The sequence below is a fragment of the Furipterus horrens genome, unplaced genomic scaffold (genome assembly GCF_987537825.1).
Source record: "Furipterus horrens unplaced genomic scaffold, mFurHor1.1.pri manual_scaffold_4, whole genome shotgun sequence".
In the NCBI taxonomy this organism is placed as follows: Eukaryota; Metazoa; Chordata; class Mammalia; order Chiroptera; family Furipteridae; genus Furipterus; species Furipterus horrens.
The window spans coordinates 91,623,052-91,650,345 of record NW_028327174.1 but is presented as its reverse complement, the minus strand read 5'-3'; the positions used below and the strand labels follow the sequence as shown (position 1 = coordinate 91,650,345).

The window sequence follows — 27,294 nt, the reverse complement described above, 5'->3', positions numbered from 1 at the left end:
TGCCTCCTCTGAGCCGAAAACCAAAAAGCAACTGTCTAGTCTTTTAAGACCAATCATTATGTTCCCTGGAAAGATGAATAAGTCTCATGACTAACTCAATTTCTTAAAATTCTTTAAGACAAATAACTTTTTTTTTTCACTCCCAAAGCACAGTATTTCAACAGCAGCAGCCAACATGGGGTTTTAGCAGCTTAATTTTACCCCCTAAATAAAGCTTTGTATAAACCAGTGATTTTACTACAAAAACACAGTCCTTGAAATAAAGGAGTAGCAGTCTGACATCAATACAAAACTTGGAATGATTAGGTCATAAACATGGCACTTAAAAAAGGTAGCTTATGAGAATATTCCATTTAAGTGGTTACTTTTCTGTCGCTCCTTTACACTGTCAAAAATAAAGAAAAAAGGAAAGAAAGACACTTTCTTTCGAAATTCCTCTTAAATTTGTCTATAAAATTTCAGAAATGCCTTGTACCCAAGTGCTTAAAAAAAAAAAATTGTGCTAACAACTCTTACAATTCATATATATATTTTTTTAATATATTTTTTCTCTTTTATAACATCTAAGACTGCAACAGTTCTTATATTCAGTAGCTCTCTGGTTTAAGATGACCTCCATCTCCTTCATTTATAAAACGTTTTCTGCCCCTTGAAGGACAAAGATCTCTGAGTTGTTTGGAAATTATTCCAGCCTGAAAACATTCTCCTACAAATTGCTCAAGGACAGAGTATGAATATGGGACATCCAGATTAATGTCTGGAATTTCATTGTAAATTCTCTCATAACCTCTTTTCATTTGGTCTACAGTAATGGTAGAATATTTCCAAAGGGATTTTAATAAATCCAAAATCATCTTAAATGTACTTTCTCCAGTTGACTCCAAAACCATTACAATGGCTTCATATACAAGCTCATGATAAAAATGAGGTACTTTCAGTTCCTTAAGGCAATGTTCAGCCTCAGATATGTCTCCAGGGAGTAAATACTCTTTCAGCAGCATATCAGTCTCTTTAACAAGGTGATTTAACAGGCTTCTATCGAACTCCAGAGTCCCACACACTATCTTTGCACTTTCCACCTTTAGACATACTCAGGAGCACAGTAGCCTTGTCCAGAGCAGCTCTAGCCTGTACACAATCTACAGTTCCTTTGTAACTATCAATACAGGTATAACATAAAATTCCATCTCCAACTGCTCTAGCAATAAACTGGCCAACCGAGTGTGGTGCTCTAGGAGTATCCAATGCTAACTCAGGTAGTTCTTTCAACAATTCATCAAATGATTTTTCCACATCATTTGTGCTCATTACTGTTCCACAAAGGTCAGAAAGAAGCTTAGATGTCATTTCTCTATGACTAGCCTTTCCCTCCAATGCCAAGGATACTGCCAACACTGGTACTCCACTTTTCACTCACCAAGATTTAAATCTCTTAGCAGTTCTGCAACTTCATTTGTATCTCCATGCTCAAAATACTCCTGTCTGATCAGTGTTAAAAGTCTTCTCAAACGCTGCTTCATCCAAAGGCAAAACTACAGTTTCATAAACGCAGTTCTCCTGGTCATCATCATAGTTAGGATCTTTCACATCCACCTCCTCCACATCATATACCTCCCCAGGTGTGCCCCAAACACCTTTGCCTCCTGCACCACCTTTCTTTGGTAGTCCCCGTCCTTTCCCAGATCTGGATCGCCTATCTAGCAACCTTCCCTTTGGACTCGTTGGTACAGCTACTCCACTTCTAATGGCTTCCCTTCTATTATCACTAACTGAATCGCCTCTGCCAGAATCCCGGGATAAGTTTTTGCACAGTAGCCTTTTTGCCTTAGCATTAATTCTAGCTTCATGAATGGAGGATGCTGAAATCCAATTTCCATTTATCTCATTCTTTATATCCTCAGTCCCAGCATTGTCTTCATCACCAGAAAAGAAAGACTCACTTAAGTTATCAGGAAATGTAGAGTTTACATTTAGTATCTGCTCGTTTTCTACATCTATTATTCTTTAATTTCACTTGCACTGATTAAATTACCAAATGGAAATCTTCCTTTGGGATCTATTTCCCCCGGGCTGCTGCCGCCACTTCTGCCCACCCGACCAGGTCCCTGGTCCACTGACCTGACCCTACTCCTCAGCCTCTGCTGCTGACTCTAGCGTCTCAGGCCCCTCTTCTCTCTCAACATTTGTTTACATTTTTCTTTAACATAAAATTCAAATACAAAAAATGTACAAATAATAAGTGTATATACATTCATTGAGTTTTTGACAAACGCATACACCTATGTAATACAAATCTCTATTAAAATATAGAACATAATCATCACTCCAGAAAGTTCCCTCAAATCCCCTCTAACCACCATTCTTATTTTTTTCCATCACAGTTTAGTTCACCTATTGTAGAATATCATACAAATGGAAGCAAAAGTATGGCTTTGGGTAAGGCTTCTTTTACTTAGCATGTTTTGAGATTCATCCAAGGTGTGGTATATACTAGCAGTCTGTTTCTTACCACTGCTCAGCAGTATCCCACTGTATCATGCTACTTATTGATGGACCACGTGGCCATTTTCAGCTTTTGGAGATTATGAATAAAAGCTTATATAAACATTCTTATACAAGCCTTTCAATAAACATATGTCTTCATTTCTCTTAAGTAAATACCTAAGAGTGGAAAGGTTGGGCCACAGGTAAGGTATATGCTTATTTAGTTTTGTAAAACACTGCCAGACCTTTCCCAGAGTGATTGTGACCATTGTATGTTCTCATCAAGAATATATGAGTTCTGGTTGCTCTAGTCCCTTACCAACATTTAATGTTGTTAGTCTTTTAAATTTTAGCCATTATATGTAATCAGTCAACACTTTAATTATTTGAGTTGGAACTATTTATAAGACTATTATAGCACAAGAATAATTGAGTTACATAAAATATAGGGCATTAAGAAAAATACAAGGTTATAAATATATTTTATATATAATTTTAAATACACTCTTTTCCACTTCCTAGAAATCACATCATTGAAACTATACTTTCATTTAGTGTCTTATGAAATAATTATGCTGGCAAATTATTAGCACAGTTACTTAGAAAACTGGTGTCAAAGTACTAACTTTTCTTTCTGGTCATCTCTTACTACTTGATAACATCAATAATTTATGGCTTACTTAACAATACATAATTTAGGGTCAATAATATGAACTGAAAAATATTTGTTGAACAGAATACTGTCAAAGTCTCCCTTTAAAATATAATTCCTGTTTTCTATATTAAAAGAATTTTATTACCTTTCCATACATTAACTACAATACTATCTTTCCAATTCTAACTTTCAGTTCAGTTTTGGGGGAACAAGAACAGCCAATGATGCCACCAAAAAATAAAAACAAAAACACATCTTACAATATCAAAATTAACTTGTGAAAGCAGCATGATTGTCCTAGAAATAAGAGTAAATCACTGCTTGAATATATTATAACCATTTCCAATAGGGATGCCTATTATAGTTGACATTCAATATTTTTTTAATAAAAATTTTATTGTTTCCCATTACCATCAATATTATTTTATATTAGTTTTCAGGTGTATAGCACAGTAGTTAGACATTTACATAATTTATGAAGTGATCCCCCAGATAAATCTAATATCCACCTGGCACCCCACATAGTTATTACAATATTATTGCCTATATTCCCTAGGCTCTACTTTATATCCCCATGACTATTTTGTAACTACCAGTTGTACTTCTTCCTCCCTTAACATTGTTCACCCAGCCCCCTGCCCCTTACCCACCCCACATCTGGCAACCATAAATTTGTTCTATCTCAGTCTACTTCTGGGTGTTTTGTTGTTCATTTATATCATTGTTTAGATTCCACATAAAAGTAAGATCATATGGTACTTGTCTTTCTCTGTCTGACTTATTTTACTTAGCATAATACCCTCCAGCTCCATGCATGTTGTTGCAAATGGTAAGATTTCATTCTTTTTATGGCCAAGTAATATTCTGTTGTATATATATATACCACTTCTTCTTTATCCAATTGTCTATGAATGAGAACTTAGGTTGCTTCCACATCTTGGCTATTGTAAATAATGCTGCAGTGGACACAGAGATGCACATATCTTTTCCGATTAGTATTCTAGATTTCTTCAGATAAATACCCAGGTAGTTCTATTTTTAATTTTTTGAGGCACCTCCATAATGTTTTCCAATATGCAATCCTACCAACAGTGCATGAGGGTTCCCTTTTCCCGACATTCTTGACAACACTTATGGTTGGCTTATCATGATACCCATTCTGACAGGTGTGAGATGATATCTTATTGTGCTTTTAATTTGCATTTCTCTGATGATTAGTAATGTTGAGCATCTCTTCATACACCCACTTCCTATCTGCATGTTGACTTGTATGAATGCCTGATAAAATTTGAATATTAACTCCTTACTGGACATATGATTGGCAAATATCTTCTCCCAACTGGCTGGTTGTATTTTTACTTTGCTGATGGTTCCCTTTGCTGTGCAAAAACTTTTTATTTGATGTAGTCCCATTCATTTATTTTTTCTTTTGTGTCCCTTGCCCAAGGAGATATATGAACAAAAATATTACTAAGATTAATGTCAAAGAGTTTACTGCCTATGTTTTCTTCTAAGAGTTTTATTTTTTCAGGTCTTACATTTAAATCTTTAATCCATTTTGAGTTTATACTTGTACTGCGTATGGTGTAAGGAAGGTGGTCTAGTTTCATTCTTTTGCAAGTTTGCCCAACACCATTTATTGGATAGATGTCTTTACCCCATTGTACATGGTGGGCAAAAGGAGATTTACAGTTGTTTGTATGGGAAAAAAAATGCAGGTTACAATTACAATAGCTTCACTGACTCAAAAGGATGTCACAGTGGCACAGTGTACTTAGGTACAATCTCCTAAGTGCTCAGATTGCCTGCCTTCATTACTGACACATTCTTGTAATCTACCTGCTATACTCAAGCACGTTTTGACAGAGATCTTACCTACTTTGCCCAACCCTGTATGCTCTGACTTCCTGGGTCATAGATTAATTGACCGTACAGGTATGGGTTTATTTCTGGGCTCTCCATTCTGTTCCATTGATCTATGTGTCTGTTTTCATGCCATTTTGCTCTTTCTAAAGATTGCTTTGGCTATTCTGGGTCTTTTGTGGTTCCATATAAATTTTAGGATTATTTATTCTACTTTTCTGAAAAATACCATTAGTGTTTCATAGGGATTACATTGAATCTATAGATTGCTTTGGGTAGTATAAATATTTAAACAATTTTAATTCTTCTTATCCATAAATAGGATATATGGTTCCATTTATTTGTATTTTCTTCACTTTCTTATAATTTTCCAAGCATCATCCTTGTATCTCCTTGGTTAAAGTTATTCCTGGATATTTTTTAATTCAATTGTATATGGGATTGTTTTCTTAATTTCTCTTTCTGAGAGTTCATTAGTGGTGTGTAAAAATGTGACCAATTTCTATATATTAATTTTGTGTTCTGCTACTTGACTGATTCATTTATCAGTTCTAGTAGTTTTTTAGAGGAATCTTTAGAATTCTCTCTATATAGTATCATGTCATTGGCAAATAATGACAGTTTTATTTCTTCCTTTTCAATTTGAATGTCTTTATCTCTTTTTCTTGTCTAATTGCTGTGGCTAAGACTTCCAATAGTATATTGAATAAAAGTGATGTAAGCAGACATCCTTGTCTTGTTTCTGATCTTAAGAAAAATTTTTAGTTTTTCCTTGTTGAGTATGAGGTTAGCTGTGGGTTTGTCATAAATGGCCTTTACAGTAAACTATGGCTCTGGAACATCTCCCATCTGGAACAATTAGGTTCTCCACCAAGTTATTCATGGAAAAATGTTTTGGTTGTTGATCAAAACTTAAGTTCCAGACCTGATAACCCATTCATGCTGATAACTATATGAGTATAACCAATCACACACCTCTCAGGTGACAAACAGGGGAGAATGGATGAGTATGAGTCAGTTTACCTATAAACCTCATAATGTTAACATTTCAGGAAATTGTGTTGTGAATATTTTTGTGTTTTTTTCCTTTTGTTGCTGCTTATTATTCAATATGTACAGTAAGTCACAATGGGTCCAAGAAAGTTTGTGATAGCAGCAAAGTGAAAAGTTTTGAGAACAATGATAGAGCTTTAAAAAGAAATAGCTGCCAAGTATGATACAGGTGTCACATGTCTGATCTGGCTACCAAGTATAAAATGGCAAAGTTGATGACTGGCACAATTTTAAAACATAAAGAGGCCATCAAGAATGGTGATGTTGCTAAGGGTGTGAAAGTGCTCACAAAACAACAATCACAGGCAAATGAAAGGTAGAAAAATTGTTGTTGATCTGGATAAACAAAATAAGGTTAGCAGGTGATAGCATCTGGGAAGCAAAGTTATGTGAAAAAGAGAAGATGCTACATGCTCACCTCCTAAAAGACACCCTTAGAATGGGTGCTGAAAGTGATTTGTTTAAGGCTAGTAGGGAGTGGTTCAATAAATTTAAGAAAAGAAGTGGCATTCATAGTATAGAGCGAGGAATGGGGAGGCTGCCAGTTCTAACAAACTAGCTGCTGATAATTTCATGACAGAATTTCAAAAATACATAGAAGCCGAGGGACTTGTTCCCTAAGTGTTCAATTGTAACAAGATAGGCCTCTTCTGGAAGAAAATGCCAGAGGACCTACATCACACAGAAGGAGAAATCATTGCAAGGACACAAGTCAGTGAAGGACAGGCTGATGTTATCTCTGTGTGGGAATGCGAATGGGGACTTTAAATTGAAGCCTCTACTCATGTACCATTCTGAAAACCATTAGTTTTCAAGAAAAATAATGTCACCAAAAACAAGGTGAATGTGATATAGATGGCTAATAGCAAAGCTTAGGTAACCAAGCAATTTTTATTTAGTGGATTCATGAAGTGTTTGCCCAAAGTGTGAAGAAATACCTCTGGGAAAAACAATTGCCACTCAGGGCACTTCTTGTAACATACAATACTACTGCCCCCACTCCAAGCTTGGAGGCCGAGTTGGTGGAGGAGCATAGCTTCATAACTGTTAGGTTCTGCCACCTAACACAACTACTCTCAGCCAGCCCATAGACCAGCAGGTCATTTCTAATTTTAAAAACTCTACACAAAGGCACTGTTTCAGAGATGTTTTGAGGTGACCTCTGAAACTAATTTAACCCTCAGGGAGCTCTGGAAGGAATACTTCATTTTTAAAAAACCTTTTATTCTTTCTTTTTCTTTATCTTTTTTTAAAAAAGATTTTATGTATTTATTTTTAGAGAGTGGGAAGGGACGGAGAAAGGTAGGGAGAGAAACATCAATCAGTTGCCTCTCACATGCCCCCACCTAAGGACTTGGTCCACAACCCAGGCATGTGACCTGACTGGGAATCAAACCAGCAACCTTCTGGTTCATCAGCTGGTGCTCCACCCACTGAGCCACACCAGCCAGGGCTGGAAAAAACATTTTAATATCCTCACTTTCTTTACAAAGTTTGGGGGAAGTGTCTTCCAGGACCATGCAATCACCCTGGAAGAAATTGTGGCCTGAGTCTGCTGCTGAAAGAGACTTCGAGGATGAGGCTGTGTCTGTTGTGGATGATATTGTTTCTGGGTAAATCTCTGTGCTTGGATGTGGATGATGATGATGATGTGGAGGAGTTAATGGAGGACTACAATACTGAGCTGGCCATTAAGGAACTCCCAGACCTTCAGAAACTAATTTAACCCTCAGGAGCTGAGGAGCTTTCCTCTTAGAGGAGGAGGCAAGGTAGGCTAATTCTACTTCACTAATCAAGGAAATGCTTAGAAAACGGGGAGAAATGTTAAGTTGTATTGAGAAATATCACTCTGGCAACTGGTAGCAAACTGTGCAATAAGCTTATTCAATGAGAGTCCTCCCACTGCCACCCCATGCCAGTGCACAGAAGAGCGTTGGACCCACCTGCACTGGAGCGCAACCAGTAAAACAGCCCTTGGCCTGCTTGAGGAGTGCACTTGCCTCTGGCTGAGGCCAAAGGAGGATAAAGTGAACTAGAGGCACTTTGTAAAAAGTTTGGGCACTGGCTCTGGAGAAGAAGCTAGGAGAGCAGTGGACTAGATCCCAGTACAGAATCATCCCCAGTGATGCGGGAGAAATCACTTAAGCAAACTACTCCCCTCCAAGTGGCATCAGCTGGAGGCAGCAACTCAACAACTATATACAAGAAGGTCACACCACAAAGCAGATCAATCTAAGAAGCAGAAACAACCAAGACCAGCCACCCAAACTGGGGACGCGGGATAACACCTCACCAAATAGGAACAACATCCCATCAAAAGGAAAGGAGGAAATCCCAGAAGGAGGGGTAAATAAAATAGAGACAAGCAGCTACCAGACAAGAAATTCAAAACAATAGTAATGAGGAAGCTCAATGAACTCAACAAACTCAAAGAAAACCACAATGAACTCCAGGGGGACTACAAAGAACTCCAGGGAAATTAAAAAGAACTTCAGGTAAGCTATGAGGAACTTACTGAGAACTACACCAGCATAAAAAGGGACATAAAAACTATCAATAAGAACCAGGAAAAAATGAAGAATACAATTTCTGAACCAAAGACCACAGTAGAAGCAATCAAAAGCAGGCTAAATGAAGCAGAGGATTGGATCTGGGAGTTAGAAGACGACGTAGAAAAAATTTCCCAAACAATGCAAAAAAAAAAAAAAAAAAAAAAAGAGAGAGAGAGAAAATACTGAAAAAGAATGAAGAGAGTTTACGAGAACTGCATGACAATATGAAACAAAACAGTATCCATATCATAGGGATACAAGAAGAAGAGGAGCATGGGATAGAAAGCCAGATTGAAAAAGCAATAACAGAAAACTTTCCTAACTTGATGAGAGAGAAAAATCATGCAAATCCAGGAAGCACAGAGGGTCCTAATGAAGATGAACCCAAAGAGGCCCACTCCAAGACATATCATAATTAAAATGGCAACATTCAAAAACAAAGAGAGAATACTAAAGGCAGAAAGAAAAAACAGCAAATAACATACAAGGGAGCTCCGATAAGACTACTAACTGATTTCTCAACAGAAACACTACAAGCCAGAAGAAAATGTCAAAAAATATTTCAAGCAATGAAAAACAAAGGCCTACAACCAAGACTACTCTACCCAGTAAGGCTCTCTTTCAAAATGGAAGGTGAAATAAGGAGTTTCCCAGACAAAGGAAGACTAAAAAAATACATCTGCACCAAACCAGCATTGGAAGAGATGCTAACAGGAATGCTTTAAAAAAAAGAAGAAAATGAGAGGGAGAGAAACACAGGTACAAAGGGAAATGAATAAACAACTTTCAATAATAACCTTAAATGTAAATGGATTAAATGCTCCAATCAAAAGACATAAGGTATCGGAATGGATACGAAAACATGACCCACATATATGCTGTCTACAAGAGACACACCTCAAAACAAAAGATTTACACGGACTGAAAGTGAAGGAATAGAAAAAAGTATTTCAAGCAAATGGGAATGAATAAAAGCTGGGGTAGCAATACTTATATCAGACAAAACATATTTCATAACAAAGGCCATAAAAAGAGACAAAGAAGGACATTTCATAACACTTAGGGGAACAATTCATCAAGAAGATATAACCCTGGTAAATATATATGCGCTCAACATAAGAGCACCCAAATATATAAGTAAAATATTGGAAGACTACAGGAACGGTATCAACAGCAACACACTCATAGTAAGGGACTTTAACACTCCATTGTCAACAATGGACAGACCTTCAAAGCAAAGAAACACAAGGATATTGAGGCACCAAAAAACACTCTAGATCAAATGGACTTAGTTAATATATATAGAACTTTTCACCCCAAAGAAGCAAAATATACATTCTTCTCAAGTGTACATGGAATATTTTCAAAGAGAGACCACATGGTGGGAAACAAAACAAGCCTCAACAAATTATAGAAAATTTAAATTATATCAAGCATCTTCTCAGATCACAATGCCTTGAAACTAGAAATCAACCTCAAGGAAAAAACTCAAAGACATTCAAACTCATGGAGAATGAATAACATGCTATTAAATAATGAATGGGTTAACAATGACATCAAGGAAGAAATCAAAAGTTTCTGGAAACAAATGATAATGAACACACAACAGCCCCAAACCTATGGGACACAGCAAAAACAGTCCTGAGAGAAAAATTCATAGCAATACAGGAATACCTAAAAAAGCTAGAAGAATCTCTAATAAAAAATCTAACCCTACAGTTACTAGAAAAAAAAAAATCCCAGAGCAAATAGAAAGAAGGAAATCATCAAGATCAGAGCAGAATTAAATGACACAGAGACTAAGCAAACAATTCAAAAGATCAACAAAAGTAGGAGTTGGTTCTTTGAAAAGATAAACAAAATCGACAAGCGTTTAGCCAGGCTCATCAAGAAAAAAAAAAAGAGGACCCAAATAAACAAAATCAGAAATGAAAGAGGAGAAATCACAATCGATACCACAGAAATACAAAAGATTGTAAGAAATTACTACAAACAATTGTATGGCAAGAAACTTGACAACCTAGATGAAATGGACAAATTTCTGAAAACACATAATCTTCCAAAACTGAATGAAGAAGAAGGAGAAAGCCTGAACAGACCGATAACAAAAAGTGAAATTGAAGGAGTAATAAAAAAAACTCCCAGCACACAAAAGCCCTGGACTGATGACTTCACAGGCGAATTTTATAAAACATGTAGGAAGGACCTAAGGCCTACCCTTCTCAAACTATTCCAAAAAATCCAAGAAGAGGGAAAACTCCTAAACTCTGTCTATGAAGCTAGTATTACCCTAATCCCAAAACCAGATCAAGACACAACAAAGAAAGACAACTACAGGCCAATATCACTGACGAACATAGATGCTAAAATCCTCAACAAAATATTGGCAAACTGGATACAGCAACACATGAAAAAGATCATACACCACACTTCCGGTCAAGACGGAGGCGTACACAGACACACTGTGTCTCCCTCCACAACTAAGAAGGAATACAACTACCTCAAAACTAGAAATAACCAGAAGTTCCAGAAAATCAAGCTGCATGGAAGTCCAGCAAACAAGGATATAAAGAAGAAATACTCATCCAGACAGGCAGGAGGGGCAGAGCTGGGGCGGAGAGGGCGCGGTGCGGTGGTGGCAGCAGCAGCGGCGGCAGCAGTGGCCGGCCAGCAGAAAGCACAGTCACACATTTTAAAAAGTCAGGCAGGACACCTGGGGAACATTCCCAGCTCCTCACTGGACCTAGCAGCTCACGATCCCAGTACTAGGGAAAATCAAGACTCATTGCTTCCGACTGTGCAGACCAGTGGGGGTTGGGGTGAAGGCAGAAACTGCTGGTCTCTCAGCAGAGTCCACTTGTTTAAACGGCCCTCACAGTCCTAGAAGTTCTGCAGACCCACTCACTCTGGGAACGACAGCCAAGGCAGCAGCTAGAGGGGTACCAGTCCGGTGCGGAAGTGGGAAAGGTGCCTGGAAAAGGGGCAAGTGCTGGGAAGGCTGCATTGCTTCCTCTCAGACCCCTCCCCCACATACAGCGCCACAATGTGGCGAAACAGGTCCCCCTGTACTGATGATTCCCTAAGGCTCTGCCTCTTACAACATAACAGGAGCAAAAGCTCTACCTGGGATGTGGAGGCAAACAAACACAGGAGTCTGTCAGAATGAGGAGACAGAGAAGTACGGCCCAAAATGGGGAATGGATCAAGGTTCCAGTGGAAGAACTAAGTGACTAGGAGATAGCCAACATAACAGATGAGGAGACAGACAACCTAACAGATGCAGAATTCAAAACACTGGTGTTAAAGATGCTCACAGGCTTGACAGATATGCTTGAGTATGGCAAATGCATAAGAGAAAAAGTGAAGGCTATGCTAAGTGAAATGAAAGAAAATCCACACAAAACCAATGGTGAAGGGAAGAAAACTAAGGTTCAGATAAATGATTTGGAACATAAGGAAGAAAAAAACAGTCAACCAGTGCAGAATAAGGAACAAGAATTGGAAGAAAATGAGAAAAACCTCCCAAATTTTTTGAAGGAGATGGACATACAGGTCCGGGAAGCACAAAGGGTCCTGGGCGAGCTGGACCCAGAGGGGATCACACCAGGATGCATCATGATTGAGATGCCAAAGGTGAAAGATAAAGACAGAGAGTCCTGGGGGCAGCAAGAGAGAGGGGGAGAGTTGCCTACAGGGTGGTGCATATAGGACTATCAGCTGATATCTCAGAGGACACTTTGCAGTCAGGAAGGGACTGGCAAGGAGTATTCAATGTGATGAAAAGCAACCTACAACCAACATTACTCTATCCAGCAAAGCTATCATTTGGAATGAAAGGGCAGATAAAATGCTTCCCAGACAAGGTAAAGCTAAAGGAGTTCATCATCACCAAGCCATTATTATATGAAATGTCAAAGGGACTTACTTAAGAAAATGAAGATCAAAACTATGAACACTAAAATGACAACAAACCCACAACTATCAACAACTGAATCTAAAAAATAAAAACAAAATCCAACTAAGCAAACCAGAATAGGAACAGAATCATAGGTATGGGGATCATTTGGAGGGTTATCAGCTGGGAGAAGGCAGGGGGAGAAATGGGGATATGGTACAGGGATTAAGAAGCATAATCAGTTCGTACAAAATAGACAGGGGGAAGTTAAGAATAATATAGGAAAGGGTGAAGCCAAAGAACTTACATGCATGACCCATGGACATGAACTAAGAGGGGTGGGATTGCTGGAGTGAAAGGGGGCACTGGGTGGAGGGGATCAAAGGGGAAAAAAATTGGAACTACTGTAACAATATAATCAATAAAATATACTTTTAAAAAAAGGATGTGCTATAATGAGACAGAAAAAAAAGAAAAAAAGATCATACACCACGATCAAGTGGGATTCATCCCAGGGATGCAAATATGCTTTAGTATCTGCAAATCAATAAATGTATACACCACATAAACAAAATGTAAGACAAAAATCACATGATCATAGCAAGCTGAAAAAGCATTTGATGAAGTACAACACTCAGCAAAATAGGAATAGAGGGAGCGTACCTCAACATAATAAAGGCCATATATGAGAAACCTGAAGTCAACACCATACTCAATAGACAAGAACTGAAAAAATTCCTCCTGAGATCAGGAACAAGACAAGGATGGCCACTGTCTCCACTCCTATTCAACATAGTGTTGGAAGTTCTAGCCACAGCAATAAGACAAGAAAAAGAAATAAAAGGCATCCAAATTGAAAAGAGGAAGTAAACTGTCATTATTGCAGATGACATGATAGTATACATAGAAAACCCTATAGACTCCACCAAAAAACTACTCAACATAATAAGTGAATTTGGCAAAATAGCAGGGTACAAAGTCAATATTCAGAAATCAAAGGCATTTCTGTACACCAAGAATAAAAAATCAGAAATAGAAACCTTAAAAAATCCCATTTACTATAGCAACAAGAAAAATAAAATACCTAGGAATAAACTTAACCAAAGAGATAAAAGACTTGTACTCAGAAAACTACATAATACTGAAGAAAGAAATTAAGAAAGATACAAATAAATGGAAGCATATACCATGTTCATAGATGGGAAGAATCAACATCTTTAAAATGTCCATACTACCCAAAGCAATTTATAGATTCAACGCAATCTCTATTAAAATATGAGTGACATATCTCACAGACCTAGAACAAATACTTCAAAAATTTATATGGAATGAAAAAAGATCGCGAATAGCCACAGCAATCTTGAGACAGAAGAACACAGTAGGAGGAATTACAATACCTGATATTAAGTTATACTTCAAAGCCACTGTAATCAAAACAGTCTGGTACTGGCATAAGAACAGACATATAGATCAGTGGAACAGAATAGAGAGCCCAGAAATAAACCCAGGTCTATATGGTCAACTAATATTCGACAAATGGGAAAGGAACATAAAATGGAGTGAGTAGAGCCTCTTCAACAAATAATGCAGGGAAAACTGGACAGGGACTTGCAAAAAATGAAATTAGACCACCAACTAACACCACACACCAGAATAAACTCAAGATGAATCAAAGACTTAAATGTAAGCCGTAACACCATAAATGTCCAAAAGGAAAATTTCAGGTATGCCACATAGCAATATTTTCACTGATACATCTCTTAAGGCAAGGGAAATACAGGAAAGAAAAAAAAAAGTGGGACTACATTAAACTAAAGAGTTTCTGCTCAGCAAAAGAAAACATCAGCAAGATGAAAAGGGAACCAATCATATGGGAAAACATATCATCAATGATCCTGGGACAAGGGTTTGATCTCCAAAATATATAAAGAACTTATATGACTCAACACCAAGCAGACAGGCAGCCCAATTAAAAAATGGGCAAAAGACCTGAACAAACACTTCTCCATGGAGGACATACAGAAGGTCCATAGGTGTTTGAGAGAATGCTCAACATCACTAGCCATCAGAGAGATGCAAATAAAAACCACAATGAGATACCACCTCACACCAGTCAGAATGGCCATCATCAACAAATCAACAAACAACAAGTGCTGGCGAGGATGCGGAGAAATGGGGACCCTAGTGCACTGTTGATGGGAATGCAGACTGGTGCAGCCACTATGGAAAACAGTTTGGAATTTCCTCAAAAAACTGAAAATGGAACTCCCTTTTGAACCAGCGATTCTACTGCTAGAATGATACGCAAAGAATCCTGAAACCCCAATTCAAAAAAATTTATGCACCCCTATGTTCATAGCAGTGCTATTTACAATAGCCAATGCTGGAAACCGCCTAAGTGCCTATCTGTAGATGAGTGGGTTAAAAAACTGTGGTACATTTACACAAGGGAGTTCTATGTAGCAGAAAGAAAGAAGGAACTACTGCCATTTGCGATAACATGGATGGAACTAGAGAGAATTATGCTTAGTGAAATAAGCCAGGCAATGAAAGAAAAATACTATATGATATCACCTAATACAGTAAACTAATGAACAGCACAAACAAATGAGCAAAATTGAACCAGAGGCATGTAAAGAAGGAACAGAGTAACAGTTACCAGGGGGGAGGCGGGGAGGGAGAGAAGAGAAGTAAATATGGGAGGGGTTTAGTAAAGAAATTAGTATAAATGACCCATGGACATGGACAACGGGGTGGGGACTGACTGTGGGAGAAGGGGTGGGCTGGGTGGGAGGGGTAGCAATGGGGGAAAAAGTGGGATAATTGTAATAGAAAAATAAAAAATAAAAAAATAAAAGAATACAACTATTCCTTTCTCTGGGTTTAACAGAAAGAGAGAGAGAGAGATGATGGATGGTCATATGATAGACAGGAAGAAAGACAGATATGGCAAGCAATCAGCTTTTCCCTTTAAGATTTTTTCATTTAAAACCATGATTTCTATGCGAAACAGTATGGTGGTTCCTCAAAAAATTAACATTAGAGTTACCATATGACCCAGCAATCACTCTCGAGGATGTACCTGAAAATAATCAAAAACATTTATTTGCAAAGATATATGCACCCTGAGGTCACTGCAGCATTATTCACAGTGGCCAAAACATAGAAGCAATCGAAGTATTCTTCAACAGAGGATTGGATTAGGAAGATGTGGTACATATATACAATGGAATACTACTCGGTCATAAGAAAAGATAAAATACTGCCATTTGAGACAACATGGATGGATCTTGAAAATACTATGCTAATGCAGTAAGTCGGTCAGAAAAAGCTAAGAACCATATAATTTTAGTTATGTGTAGGGTATAAAGCTAAAACTCACAGAAGGGGTGAGGGAGTGGTAAAGGGTAAAGGTGACAGAAAATGATTTGCCTTTGGCTGGTTGGCACACAGTGCAATATACAGACCATGTGGCATAGAAATTAACACCTGAAACCTATATGGCCCCATGAACCAATGCCACCCCAATAAGTTTAATTTTAAACAAGGAAAGAAAAAAAGAAAAAAGAATGTCCTAGGGCAGAGAAAAAAATAAAAGGAAAAAAATCACGAATAGTTATGATAAATGTAGCAGTCTTAAATGAGTCTCTAAAAACAAACATGTTTTATAACTAGGAATGTCCCTAGAGAAATGTCTGGCCTCAATTAATCCTTAAAGGTATAAGGAGCCCAGGCTAAATGAAAAATCAGAATAAAATTAATAAAACCATGATTTCTATAAAATCATTCAACTGCGTTATCACAAAACAATCCCATTGAGTATTTTTGTTTATTTGTTTTGAAAACCCATCTTACTATGATTCCTAGAAAAAGATTGCCTGTACATGAGAAACCTGCCTCTTCGTTCGTCAACTATGTGGTTTAAACTAAAATAATCTTTAAAATCCTTTTCAGCAAGAAGGAAGAACACAGTTATGATTCTACCTGAACTTTATCTTTTCATAGACACCACTCAGTAAAGAGAAATGGCTTTTAGATCAAACAGGTCTGATTTCTAATCATAGGTGGCTACTATGTCTTATCCAAATTGTTTACTCCTGAAATGCAAAATACTGACCTCACAGGATTACCATGACAATACATTGCTGAATGAAACTTAAACTTCCTAACAGAGTGAAGCCACAGACTAATCACTCAAATGGTGATTAATATTGGCAATTCTACAATTCTGCCGTTTACATTTCACAACCAAAAGGAAGGCAGTATAATGGTGAAAATATGAAATCCTTCTAGGGTGATACTCATAAATTACTGAAAACAATTTATCTTTTTTCCCCTCCATATCTAACATCATATTCTCATTGGATTCAAGGAGAAAACTGCCTTTCCCCTTACCCACTTTTACAATAAAAGATATGCACCCAACCATTCTCAAAATGAAAGATATTCTAAGTGTCCACTACAAACAATACTGTAAAAGTACAATCTGCAGAATTGATGAACACTGTAAAATGCACCAAGAAACTTCCAATTAGCAAGCAGATTTGTTAATCAAGTAATTTTTAATTCAGCATAATTTGTACCATAATATTTCCTAATAACCAAACTTTTTAGCAAAATTTAATATTTCCAAACAGATATTCTCCCATGGTTGTACTATATTTGCTAGATCAAAGAAACCTAGTGAATGTTCCATTTTCTCTTAAGTTATCATAAAGATGCCTAAGTTAATTTTTATCATGTTTAGTATTTCCCTTTTGAAAAGGAATATGTATTAGGGTCATGATTTGTAGGTTTTAAAAAAGCTCAGATAATATAATCATATCCAGCAGAGAAAACCTTCACAAAGTATGTTCACATGTTCTTTAAGAGATAAATATTTTTTAAGGTAATACAATTCAGGTGAGATCAGCGAACAAATGAAAAGTGACTAAGTTAAATTTCAAAAAGACTAACAAATTAAATAAATTTTGAGCTAATTTAAGTAAAGGTACAGAATAGTATGTGTTTCAAAATATCTCTCTATATAAATACACACAAGTTCATATGCAGAAAATACGCCCAGAGGAAATATAAAAACTCCTAATAGTGGTCAACTCTGGAGGAACTGGCTGGCTAGGGTAAAGGAGTGGAAGTGAGACTTGTTTTTCATTAAGTATCTATTTGTACAGATTGACTTTTATGCATATGAGATTATACCATGGCGGGATCGTGGACAAAAGGAAATAAAGGAGAAAGTAGAAAGCAGCCAAGATTGTATATAAGTGATTAGAAAGCAAAGCAAAGCAAACAATCAAGAAGTCCACATCAAAACTAAAAACAATTTTATGGAGCACTAAAAATGAAGTAGTAGAGTCAAAACAAGATTTCCTTCATTACTTCATCTTTATTCCAAAACTAAATAAGTAAATCACAAGCCTAAATATTGTATTTATCTACAAAGTGACTTCATACCATAAAAAATGGGAGAAATGCTGCACAATTAAGATCTTTTTGCGAGAAATACAGTTTGTACCTATTCTATTCAAAAGCATCGGAACGTCCAGTGTTGTAAACACATTTCCAAGAATCAATTTAACATACAGTTGTAATAACAGAACAGAATCAGACAAATTTGTGTTTTCTTATATTTGCTTACACTACTGCTGTATAAGAGAAATCTGCTATCACATTCTTTGTTCCTAAAAATGTACCACAACGTCAACTGATGAGTCATGGGTCATGAGTCACAGTCCAAATTCTTATGTACTAAAGAAAGCAGGACACAAGTCTTACCCATCAGTTGTAAAGCCTGGCAAATCAGCTAAGCTACAAATCAAGAATTCTTTATAAGTTGACATAAATGGCATTTTTTTAAGAGATGTGAGAAACTTAAAAAAAACCCTGAGAATTCCACAAGGAATGATAAAATTATTTCCCCTTATTCCCTCTTCTAATACCCGGTAGGGTTTTATTTTTCTTAATTCAGAACATATGAATACTAAGTATTTTGGGGATAATGACAGGTATAAATTCAACAAACTCCTAGCTTCATGAAAAGCCAAAATGATTTTCCATATGCCTTGCTTCTCTTAACCCCTACCTACTTTTGCCATTTAGCCATTTCACTGAGTAAGAAATCTCCAGAGAGAGTACAAAAGAGCAAGAAACAAAGATGACAGTGGGTGTTTCTTTTTGGCAGTAGTAGTTAAAAGTTTTCCCAGTGAAGAAGACAAATAAATAGCTGAAAGGAACTCTGGTGACCAGCTAAAGATTTAATCACCAATATTACAGACTTGATATCTAACTATATCTTCTTATTTTCTTTCAGTCATTGGTCATTAGACTTTTCATTAATTTGCTTACCTGTTTAATGTTTATCTCTCCTCCTGACCCCTGCATATAAACTTCCTAAGAACAGGGATCCCTCTCGTCTAGTTCACTGCTATATTTTCACCATCTAAACAGTGCCTGGCACATTATAGACAATAAAAATCCAGTGGGGAAAAAGATACATAATCATGCACTTAGCTGTCTCAGGACCTGCACAATCACAAAAATGCTGAAATTTGTTTTCACCCGAGACTATTCTTTACCTATAGTTTATAGTAATAATAACCTTTTGCATTGCCACAAGACTCTCTATGCTTAAGTTCTATCATTTAAATATCATATTTGTATTGAAATATAGCAACTGTAATGAAACTGGAATCTGACTAGTCTCAATTTCTGAGAATAAGAATTCCTATGTCACTTTCATATCCCAAATATCTAGAATGATATACATACAGTACAAAGTACATAGTCAAATATTTGTTGAATAAATTAATCATTTAAAAAGAATTACAATGGGTGGGGTTATTTATAATTTTTATTTTCTTTGCATAGTTTAGGATTTCCTAAATTTTCTATTATTAGCATGTATTACTTCCACAATTTAAAAAAGTTATTAAAAAAAAAAAAAACACATGTACCTTTATGCCCTCATGTACTTGATAATGTGTGCAATAAAATCAAATAGCTGTATTACTTGCTTCCCAGGAGTTACCAAATAGAAAAATATTCTTTAAAACAGATTTAATTAATTTAAGAACATTAAGCTTTGCCTTCCAGAAAGATATCCTTCCATAAATTCTAGTACACATAGAGAATAATTCTGTTTTTAGTAACAGAACAATTTTATTTTCAAAAGGTTCAATTAACCAAAAAAGAGTAATTCTTTACAAAGACAATAAAGAATACTGTATTGTGAATAAACATTTGAAGAATAACTTCATTTTGCTTTCTTCCAGTACCAGGTTTGATTTACTGCCTCTGGCGAACCTATGAATAACAAAAACTTACTCACATAGCCACATTTAGAAAGACTAAAATCATAGTGAGCAACTTTATAACATGTAAACCTTTCAATAAGAAAAAGTGTTAATACAATATATATTAGTTGAAGGCTGACTTGAGTCAACTTGATGCTTAAGAATACACAGACTTTATCATCAGCATCCTGCAAATGGATTTATTAAAAAGAAATTTAGCCCCTTCTGTAAATAGCTACAATAAAAAAATCCAAACTCAGACAAAAAGTCCTGAAAAACGTCTCAATGTTATTGACTATATACCATCAAAGGTAGAAAAATTCAAATATGCTGACAAATGTACTCTATGTTCCCGGAAAAAGAATAGACCAGAGAGCCAGAAAAATTATATCTATTTTTAACAAACTCTGAAAATAGTATACTGAAGTATCAATTAATATATCTCATCTATAATGAAAGCATAAAGCCTAAAATAAGAGAAATTAATGAGGTTAATAAATATTTCATATGAGTTCTAATTGCTATGGACACTTTGGAAATCTTATTAAATGGTCCTGACAGAATAGTCTTAAAAGGGATGCCCAGCAACTACTGACCACACACATTACATATTTAGTAGCAGAGGAAGAGGATGTAATCACATGTACTCTGATACCTGGCTTCTTACCAACCATTTTATTTTTTAGCTTCAGCTAGCCCTAGATTATTGATTGTTTCCATATTGGTGTCTCACAACTACAAGAAACAAAAAGGACAGAGAAATTCACACTAGAATACAGTATTCAGTACCTCGCGAGAACTGTTTCCTAGCCTAATCACTATCCTCGACCCCTCCGAATTAAAACTATTCTATGTATTTCGGATCTTTCTCTCCTGTTTCCACAAGCAAGGTCTCAGAAGTACATTAAAAATATTTTGTTTTGTCCTGGCCAGCATGGCTCACTTGGTTGGAGTACTGTTCCATACACTGAAAGGTTGCCAGTTTGATTCCTGGTCTAAGCACATGCTTAAGTTTTGGGTTCGATCCCTCGTCAGGGTGCATGCAGGAGGCAACCAATCAATGTTTCTCTCTCATATCAATGTTTCTTTCTTTCTCTCTCTCCATTCTCCTCTCTCTTGAATGAGAATAAAAAAAAACCTTTAAAAATATTTTTTTGTTTACACCCTTATCTTACACCATATTAAAAAACTGACCCAAAATGAATTAAAGACCTCAACATAAGACCTTAAACTACAAAACTCCTAGAAGAAAAGATGGGGGAAAGCTTTATGACATTGAATTTAGCAAAGACATGGCACCAAAAGCACAGGTAACAAAAGCAAAAATAGACAAATGGGACTATGTCAAACTTAAAATTTCACATCGAAGGACACAAGCAAAAAAGTGCAAAGGCAACCTACAAAATGGGAAAAAAATATTTGTAAATAATATATCTGATAAGGAGTTCAAATCCATAATATATAAACAACTCCTACAAATCAACAACAAAAGTCAAATAACCCAATTTCAAAACAGGCCAACAATTTAAATAGACATTCTCCAAAAATGATAGACAAATGGCCCACAAGCACAAGGGGACGATGCTTAACATCACTAATCATCAGATAAATGCAAATTTAAACTATGCAAATTAAATGCACATGCAAATTAAATACCATCTCATACCTATTAAGATGGCTACTGAAAAGAAAAACAACAGAAAATTACAAGTTTTCATTAAAATGTAGAGAAATTGGAACCCTTATGCACTATTAGTGAGATTGTAAAAAAGTGCGGCTGCTATGGACAACAGTGGAGAGGTCCTCAAGAAATTTAAAAAAGAGCTACCATATGATCCAGCAATCCCACTTTGGGGTATATAATGGAAAAAATTTTTATCAAACTCTGAAAAGAGTTTTCCACACCCATGTTCATAGCAGCACTATTCATAATAGCCACAAGGTGAAAGCAACCCAAATGTTCATCGAGGGGGTAAATGGATAAACAAAATGTTTATCCCAGTGTATAAATACAATGGAATATTATTCAGCCTTAAAATGGAAAGAAATCCTGTCACATGCTACAACATGGATAAACCTTGAGATCATCATACTAAATAAAATAAGCTAGACATAAAAAAAGACAAATACTGTATGATTTCACTTATATATCTAAAGTAATCAAAGTGGAAAGGAAAATGGGGAGTTGTTGTTTAATGGGTACAGAGTTCTGCAAGATGAGAAAATTGTGAAGATTTGTTGCACAACAATGTGAATATACTTAACACTACTGAACTATACACTTAAAATGGTTAAGATGGTAGATTTTGTCACATGTTTTTTACCACAACAACAAAAATTAAGCAGTGTAAAACATTTTTCTGTTAAATTATTTTGATAAGATTCCCTTTACTTTAACCCCTGAAAATTTAGCAGCTGCATTGAGATATGCTGTAAGTAAAATATAACCAGATTTCAAATACTTAATATAAAAAGTCAAATATCTTATTAATAATTTTATATTGACTACATGTTAATACTTTTGAATATATTGCTTTATATAAAATATTTTGTTATGGTTCAAGAACAGTAACTTGCAGAGAATGTAGGGTAAATGGAACTTTGTTTTATAGTGTTTAAGACTGGACTGTATTTATAAGCTGGTGTGAAAAAGCTAGCAGGGAGAAAGGGATTAAATACAGAAAGGAGTTAATTAATAAAGCCTTTCCTGAAAGAGACTCTGAAGGATCAGAAGAAGGGCACATGTAGAAAAATTAGCCTTCAACAGATCTGAGACTGATAAAGTTAAGAAGAGGAGGGACAGAAATCTGAAATTATCAAACCAGATCATCATGAAGTGACCAGATTACTTGCAGACTGTAGAAGTTGGAGTTGGATAAACAGTCTGTAAATAATGAAGGTTTGGAATAACACATGAGTGATGAAGAACAACATCCTTATTAAAGCCAAGAAGGCCCGTATGATCTGGCCCTGTCTGTCTTTCAACTTCATCCCTGGCTAATCTCTCCCAGTTCTCTCCCACCAGTTTCTTACCCTGCTTTGAAGTGCCATCCACCTCTGACTGCTTCGGGAAGAGGGTTTACCTGTTCAATACCTACTCAGCCAGATAACATCTGTTCAAAGACAACCTTCTCAGGGAAGGTTTCAGGGACATCCTGCTGGACAATGCCAGCACTGTCCAACAGAAATAGAATGTGAGCCACATGTCATTTTGAATGTTCTAATAGTCATATTTTAAAAATAAAACTACTGAATGAGTTTCAATATTTTATTTAACCTAATATATTATCATTTCATATATAAAAATTATTGAGTATTTTACCTTTTGGGGGTATAATGTCTTCAAATTCTGGTGTGTATTTTTGACTTATCACACATCTCATTTGGGATGAGCCACATTTCAGTAGCCACATGTGCCAGTGACTAGTACTGGACAAAAGAGCCCCATCCCATTTCTTCAAAGCACTTACCATATTTTGTAACTATAATCTGTATGAATATTTGATGAATGTCTATCTCCTTTAGATTGTAAGCTCTACGAGGATACTCCAATATCCTTAGCTCAATGCCATAGCAGTAGTTGACTGAGGGGAATGGAGGAAGGGTTGTTTGAAAGAGAATTACTTGCACTGAGGGTCCAGTCTTCTAAAGGTGCTACCAAAGCAACTCGGGGAGAAAAGCAGAGTTAACCAGAGATGTTTTCCAGCAGGCCCAGGACAAAAACAAGTTCAGGAGAGGCAAAGGTACCAATGAAAGTGCTTAACAAAGGATTCCAAACTTGACAGGGAAGACCTCAAGGTCATTAAATGTTAATATAACAGGTAATAGGAGGTGGGATTGAATAGAGGACTGGCAAGATGTCTCTGTCTAGAAGAAGGGTGCTATAATATGAAGTGTGGATATAAGGGATCTGGGAGGATAGGAGGCTATGGTAAGAGTAGGATATGTAATTTAAGATTTCTATTGTGGAAATTTGGGTGAATGTTAAAATACAGTAGAAGTGAAAGTCACTGGAGTTGAGGAGCTAAGGTACTAAAAGTCAAGTGTATTAGTCACCCTACTGCAAATGCTTAACTCTTTGACTAAATGTCTTAAAATTTTAAGTTCTACAAGGACAGAGACAACCTTCTGTGTTCCACACAGCCCAGTGCTGATGACATCATGGTTGCTTAGGTATTCCTTGAATATAATTACACTGAAATCAAAGTTCAAACATTAAAATCACATGGAAGAAAAGTAGCAATGATCACAATAAAATAATGAAATAAGATATACGTGAAGGACTACACTTGACTTGCTCAATAATTATATATGCAGTTTAACTGAACAGTATTAAGAATTCTAATAAAGGATTAATTTTTCTGATTGATGGCCAAATCTTAATTTGGGGGGAGGGGTATCAATATTTTTTAGACTTACTTTACTTTTATCTATAAACAAAGTAATGGCCAACAGAGCCTTTGAAAGCTTTATTATAGCCAAGCGCACTTGTTTTACATAAGATACAGATCCTCATAAATTGATTATAAACATTTTTTACAGTGGCCCCTACTGCATACTTCAGGGCAATTTGTTATTCAAAAATACTCTAAGATTACAATTTTAATAAAGAAAAAAATTAAAACTTCATTTGTTTTATATGACAGTGATATGTTTTAAGTGGACACCCCTGTTTACAGTATACTTATAAGCACATATGTACACTATATATATTATAGTACACTTGTATATATAGTGTATATAGTTATACTTTTACTTGTCTGTTACCTACATTCTACATTTATTTCTAGTTCTCATATCTCTTATGCAGTCCAATTTTGAGAAAAAAATCATTTTTCCACCACAGAATTTCTCCACTGACAGATTCTAATAGTCAGAAGTTAACAGTCCTAAAGCTCGAGCCTGGAAAAATAAAGGTGTGAAGTATACTTAAATCTCTCTGCCCAAATACTTCTGCTCCTTTCTTTTCAGCTTTTCTAATCAAGACTTCAGAGAATCTACTCTGAAGTTTTGCTAATACCCAAGAGAGGATAAAGTTATGACACAGCTATTGTCAGTTCTACCCTGCAGGAAGCAATATCCCTACACAAATCTGTTCCCCATTTCCACCCCAATATATACATATATAGTTGTATATGTAAACATATGTACATATACATCTTACATATGTACACATACATACACACTTTTATTTTTTCAATCAACACTGCTTCCTAAGTAGAGTGGAACCTATGAAATGAGACCTTTGATTCTTCCAAAAACCTTGTTGGATTTTGATATCAAAAGGTGGGCCTGGAGTAAACTTTTGCCCCAGAAGCAGGGAAAAGTTAATTGGCTCCTCATAATAAAAAACTATCTGGATTTGGGAGGTAGAGGGCAATCAGAAAAGAGAGAAGGAGGAGAGGGGGAAAGGCACAGAGCCTGGAGTTCCCCTGTGATGGTGGCAAAAATGCATTTTAAAGATAGAAATGCCTAATATTGAACACTCCTGACACTGCGATAGCATAAACCTCACCTCTGCCTCACCTTACCCTAAAACTTTCATAAAGTTTACCACACCCATAAAGGTTTTACATGAACTTTTTTTTTTTTCTTTCCATTCTTTCCTAGCTCCTGTTGGACACATCTATCCAACTATTTCGTCACCGACATCTCAACCATCCATTAGCACCTTTGGGTTGGTCCAAAACTAATTTATCTTCCCTTCCACACCCCTACCATCAAATGTTTTTAACTACTCCTTCTCATATCTTCTAACATTCCATTAGCTCATTAATGTCATCACTAAAGGAACAACTAATATTTATTGAGCACTTGTAATGTGCTAGGTAGTCTGCCAAAAGCACTACATGCATAATTTCACTTGATCCTCAAACCCTACTTAACAGGTATTATGATCATTTCCTAAACACTGGGAAGCTAAACCTCAGTCAGGATAGTAATTCTAAGAGTAAGTGACAGAATTTAACCCTTGTCCTGACCCCACAGAAAGCTTAACCAATACACTCCAATGCCTCCAGTCATATCAAGTCACTTATCGAGTCCAACCAATTATACTTCCTAAATGTCACATCATTTGTACTTCTACTGCCTTCCCACAGAATAACAACTTACATCTACCAAGTCCTTACCATGTGCAAAGCATTACTCTAGGTATATATGTTTTTCCAAATGTCATCCCCCAAACCCTATGAAATGAAGAACCTAAGGAAAAAAGAGGTTACACAGGGAGTGACAGTGCCAGACTCAAACCCAGACATCGTCGTCGGCAGCCGTCCGTCTCGAGAGACGATGGTGTAGCTTCTTAAGTGTCCATCTGCATCGCCGAGAATGGCTGTGCAGTCCGACTCGGGAGTGACATGGTATCTGTCTCCTCCCGTGTTGAATCGACATCTTGCGATGACGCTGAAGCTACAGAGCCTGGGCAGGGTAATATGGAGGGTCTGCTGTTGCCCATGCAGCAGACCCCCCCTCTCTTCGCAGCTGAAGGGTCCAAGGGAAAGACGGAGTCAATACAGCTTGGCTTCAGGTGCGCCGCAGGAGTTGCCGGTGTTGACTACAACGTCAAACCGCCTTAGGGACTCCGGCTCCGGATTTTCTGTCGGGGTTTACTCCCTTTGCCTTTCCCCTGAAGAGGTATGCCGCAAGGCAGCGGAGGTTTTTTGGAGTCAGAGTTTTCCTTCTCTGATGTACCCTGACTGGAAGATCGAACCAGCGACACTTAGCTCGCAGGCCGACGCTCAATCCACTGAGCTAAACCAGCCAGGGCCAAACCCAGACAATGTGCACTGAAAATCCCTGAGCACTCACTGCCTATAGTATAACAACTCCTACTTTTGTCTCCCTACCTCCCATCATCCTCCAGAATGCTGTAGATATCTTTCTGGAATACAAATGTCATCATGACATTCTCCTGATTAAAATAAAGCCCAATTTTCTTAATTTGGCAGACAAAGTCCTTCATGTTTCTGTTCCAAGTCAGTTCAATAAATATTTAAGTGCCTACTGTAAGCAAGACAAAGTGCTAAGTGCTCTTAAATGAGTAATCCACCAGCCCCCAACTACTACTCCAACCCCAGACACTGTGTGCTTCAGCCAGAGTAACATTATGCAGATCTCAATGCAACACCCTACATGTTAGTTCCTCTGCTGCAAATGTACCTAGCAAAATCCCACACCAGTCTTGAGTCAGTGCCTATGTGAGGCCTTCCCTAACAAACTCCAGGCAGAAACGCTCCCTCTCTTAAGTTCCCACAGCACTTTGCTCAAATTACCTTCAGACAGCCAGTGGAATAGAGGTATGGATCAGCTTCCAAATGAGACTGTAACAACTTAGAGCAAAAGCTGACTCCTGCCATCAATGTCTGGCATGCAGTAGACACTCTACCATTTGCTGAATGAATAAGTAATGAAAACTATCTAACTTGATGAGGAAAGGAGAGAAACAAGACACAGAATTAGGAATGTTAACACACAAGTGGGCCAAATTAAAAGTAATGT

General features: G+C 36.8%; 1 protein-coding gene and 1 pseudogene across 1 annotated transcript in view; both read right to left on the bottom strand.

The window, feature by feature from the left end:
- LNX2 (ligand of numb-protein X 2) overlaps positions 1 to 27,294 on the bottom strand; it is an 81,818-nt gene that overhangs the window by 53,061 nt on the left and 1,463 nt on the right. The gene's annotated exons all lie outside the window — the stretch shown is intronic.
- LOC150012424 (programmed cell death protein 4 pseudogene) lies at positions 587 to 26,695 on the bottom strand (annotated as a pseudogene).